Source organism: Amblyomma mixtum, chromosome 8 (genome assembly GCF_055824585.1).
Source record: "Amblyomma mixtum isolate Tamu chromosome 8, ASM5582458v1, whole genome shotgun sequence".
Classification (NCBI taxonomy): domain Eukaryota; kingdom Metazoa; phylum Arthropoda; class Arachnida; order Ixodida; family Ixodidae; genus Amblyomma; species Amblyomma mixtum.
In genome coordinates this window covers 42,487,216-42,492,130 of record NC_143019.1, presented here as the reverse complement: position 1 = coordinate 42,492,130, position 4,915 = coordinate 42,487,216, and positions in this window count along the sequence as shown.

Below are 4,915 nucleotides of genomic sequence, written 5' to 3'. Positions count from 1 at the left end.
GCTGGTTCCTCATGCCACGAGGCTACCTGCGTCAGATTTTGAGGACCAAGACAGAAATAATAGCTTAGTGTTACGTCCCAGGAGAAAACATTCATGCTTCCTTGCTCTCTCCTGCAATGGAACACTGGCGGCAGCCCAAGCAGTGCACGCTCTGCTTCACGTATACCAAACCGAGTCACAGTGACCAAACATATATTCCAGGAGTATGTAAAATTTATTACTGCGCTGAATAGGCTCATGATAGCTCAACTGTGCCGCTAAATTTATGCACTCGAAATTACGTAGGTTGTTTCCATATTTTTCCCAACGCTGTGCGATTTATCCTATAAAGATTTTTTGTTTGGTTTCGTTTATTGGGGTTTAACATCCCAAAGCGACTCAGGCTATCAGGAGCGCCGTAGTGAAAGGTTCCGAAAATTTCGGACCACCTGGGTTCCTTAACGTGCACTGACATCGCACAGCACATGGGTCTCCAGAATTTCGCCTCCATCGAAATTCGACCACCGCGGCCGGGATCGAACCCGCGTCTTTCGGGTCAGCAGCCGAGCACCATAACAACTGAGGCACCGCGGCGGCTAAGCACTAAGCAAATCGTGTCCTCCTACTTATTTTATGAATGTGAATAAGAGCAACATCAAACAGGGAGACCGCCAAGAAAATAACGCGGCCGCCTCCGCCTCGTTGCTAGCGCCATTTGCCGCCAGAGCATTCATGGCGGCCCGTATCTGGAGGCGATGCGAAATACCGGCGCGATGCCTTGTCAACGGAGCTACACCCATTAGAAGGAGAGAGGGGGGCGACACTTCTAGCTAGCGCGTCTATTTAGCGGGCTCACCTTCCCACGTAGCGTGTTGGATCTGTGTTGGTCTCCGCGATGCCTGGCGTAATGCTGGTTGCTTCGGGCCGCTTTACCTCAAGACGGAGCAGATTGTCGCAGTTTGTAACAGCCCACACGAAAGACTCTACGCATAAGGCCAGGAAATGTGCGTTAAAGCTACATCTCGAAGCCGCGACATATCACGCATAACAGTTTTCTACGCGGAAAGGGCATAGATGGAATAGGGGCGATGCTGCGGCTTACCTCGAGTGCGATTCGTATTCTTCTGCTCGTGCCGCGTGCCGGGCGTCCGCGAGAAGACGTCTTCTTCTTCCTCTTCTTCTTCCTTTTAAAACATGGCACATACTCACAGGGGGGGATTGCCCAAGGTTTAGTGGCTTAAACAAGGAAATTTTCATAGACGATTACGACGAAATATTAGCGCCAAACGTGGAGAAGACGTCAGTCGGCAGTCTTCATCATCAACTTCTCTCTATCAAGAGCTGGCTGGCATCCAATGTCATTATGAGTGCAACACTAAAATTTGCGAAGGCTGTCCCGCTGACTACCATAGAAGGCGCGTTTCGTTACATTGCCAGTATACTATCGACGACATGGTTCACGGGTTGCGACTGTACGGGAAAAAAAAAAATGATTTCAGCGCTGTAATGGGAGACAGTGGCCTGTGCGTCTTGAAATGATAGCATGACAGATGGTAAGTTCCTGCTGAGAACCCTTACTTATACTCCACCCATATGGGTCACTCTGTCATACCTTCTTTAAGCAAGCTGTTTGCTCGACTTTAAAGACGTGCAATAATCTAATACGCTGTACCTATTGTTGCGATGTCCCTTATTGCAATGTAGTTATGCTTTTTCAATTATGCGCAGATTTTCTGTATTACGCTGGTACCTTAAATGACACGACAGGAAGCGGAGTGAAATGAAGCGTGCCGAACGTAGTCGCCATGTGGCGGTAGATTGGCTGGACAAAGTACAGTGCGGGGGGCGGTAGCGTCGCGCTGCTGCATTTGTAGAATCTGGTGGCGTGATGATATGTAGGAAGCACCGATATGGCCTCTTGCATGGGGTTTATTGCCTGATCGTTCAGAGCCTGGGAAAAGTGTTCTCGAGCAAGCGATGAACGCACTTATTACTACTGACAAGTGGCAGCGAGGTGGCAGCGAGTGGCAGCTCTAGCTTTAGTGGCCGCGCCTCAGAGCCGCCCTCTGCCGGGTTAGAAGCGACGGCGGCCCGAGCGCGCACCACCGCTGCATCGCCACAGATGGCAGCAGCCGTTCGATACTGAGCTCTGCTTTTCCAGCAGTAACCGTGCCTGACTCCCAGCCGGTAGCGCTAAATAGGCGCGCAGCAAGTGTAGCTGTCGTGTCAGCGTGCCGTACAGCCTTGCCTTTGCCCGTGAGTGTCGCGCGGCAGCGCGCGCAAGCCAATGTCGCGGTGCTTTGATGCCTTTCTCGTTATTACATGTCGCCGAATTGTCCAGCCAGCACAAGTCTCGGTGACCCCGTCCCAGCCTTCCTCTCACATTTAGCGCAGTCGACTGCCGAACCTTGCCTTTGGGCATATCTGCCTAGCTTGCTGCCATAGGCATCCAAAGCTGACCCTGGGGTCCCTATGTAAAAAAGCAACCAGCGCCCTGACTGGCGCGAATTCCGTTAACTGACAGGGTGGTTGGCGGGGTCGCTTCCTTACAAGATGATGCTCACACGAAAGTACGTATGTTTTTTTTTCTATTTCAACGCTGTTCCTTCATGGACCGTTTGAAGGGCGTGTTCAGGAGAGTAGCTATTTTTTACTTCATATTTAAATTAACAGCCAATCTTAGCAACGTTATTCAGAGCAGAAAAACAAATCAAATATGCTACGGTTAATTTTAAGGCCATTCAGCTTCCACTTGAAGAGCAAACGATGAAAGTGTTTTGCATGAGCTGCCACCATAATAGTGGCAACATAGCATAATAAAGAACTCGACGAGGATACTAAACTTTAAAGGGACAGCCTATAGTTAGAAAAAAATATACAAATATTGGTGCTCTAATGACAAGAAAAAGAAGTTTTGCAGTCGCATAAGCTGATCTCTTTGCAATCACTGTCATCGTTAGAACAGGTGTTCTTTAAAAATGATGTATAGATGTTTGTATTGTTCAGCCAAGTGCCGTCTCCTCGACGTCTTCACAGCTTCGGAAGAGCTTTTGCCAGAGCATCAATTACCAGTTCACCCAGTCTGCGAAGGGCGCTTCCACTTGTTGCTGGCAGTGTCTGCTGCCCTCCTTTGTTATGGCTTTTGTAGCATGAGCCACACTGGCCAGTCTCGCTGTTTCGCATGCTCCCTCCGTCGACCATACTGCGCATGCGCGAGTGACGTCACCACGCACAGCATGTGCGCCTCGCCGCGCGCGCTGCCGCTGCTGCCGCCGGCGCAGAGCCACATGACGTCACTGCGCACAGCTGGCGCGCCCAGCCGCGCGCGCTCGCCGGGCGCGGCCATTTTGCACCGACTGGCGCGCCGCGGTGCGGGCGTTTCTTTGGGGACTGCGGGGCTGCGGCAGTTCCGCGGCCGCGCCTGCATATAGCCGCGCTTCGGGCGCTAAAAAAACATTGTCGAGCATACTTCCGCTGCGTGGCTGTGTTGCAGGAAGTATTTACGTTATCAAAGCGATAACATTGACGCGTTTTAATGACATTTAGTTTGACATTCAGGTTAATTGTGCCGGCGCTTAGAACGCGCTCGTGCTTATATCGAATTCCGTCTTAGTGCTCCACCGCAAAGAAACTTTTTGTTCAATATCAAGCATTAGGTGTGCGGCTAGCATGCAGTTCCAATTCCCATGCACTCTTATTCCTTCCTGCCGGCCAGACATAAAGCCCCCCCTCCACAAACAGGGCTTTCTTGTCGCCGCGCCAGTTTATCAACAAATTACCGCTGTGAGCTCAACTGAGTCGCAGCGCCAACAGAAAACAAATTTTGTCATGGTTTATGCAACCTGATGCATAAAAACGTACTTTCGCTTAATTTATCAAAGCTTGAATAGATATGAGCAGCTATCCAGCTTTCACTAATTCTGAGGTCTGAAGTCGCGTTATTTTATTCAGGAGCTCTCGCCGCGTGTGAGAGCGTTGCGTAGCCGTTTGGCTAAGTGTGGAAAATGTAATGAAATCGCGCATATTTTCCTATGAATAAGGTAGATACCGCACCGCTGCGGTGGCTCAGTGGTTACGGCTCTCGGCTCTGGCCCAAAAGACGCGGGTTCGATCCCGGCCGCGGCGGCCTGATTTCGATGGAGGAGAAATTCTAGAGGCCCGTGTACTGTGCGATGTCAGTGCACGTTAAAGAACCCCAGGTGGTCGAAATTTCCGGAGTCCTTCACTACGGCGTCCCTCATAGCCTGAGTCGCTTTGGGACGCAAAACATTAATAAACCAAACCAAACTATAGTGTAGGTCTACCAACAGCAGAAAGATACTATAGATAAACCTTTATCCCCCAAATCCCTCTGACATGCGTGCGGAAAAAGCAGCTGAAATCGGTAGCGGTCGTGCTGACAATCCTGTGCATGAAATGTGTTTAATGGGAACAAGAGCAAGCTCAGCGCAAGGATGCCGAACACGTACTGGTGATCGAAAACACGCGCTCCGTGGGGACAACCTTCAGTCTGCAGCTCGCCTATCCATTACTACTCCACTGAGTCAAATCAATAGATCTACATTCTGATGCATAAAATTATCATCGATGATATCGCACGTAAAAGGCGACAAAAAACGACACGACAGCGCAGAAATCTGCTTATAAGTGCCCGTTTCCATTCCGTACACTACCTGGTCGACTACCCTCGAATGTCACGTTAACGAGTAACTGCGCACAAGATAACGGCAGTACTGTCTGGAAGAGGAAAAATGTGAGTAGTGACGCACAGCACACACCCTCATACGTTAGCTGATGGAGCACAACAACGGAAGAAGCGAACACGTAAACATGCGTTCTACGCGCGGCGCCGGCGCGACCCGCAGTCCCTCGGGCCGCGCGCGCCGACAGATGGCGACTGGTGTCGAGAGTAGGAGCGCGCCCGCAGCCTACGTGC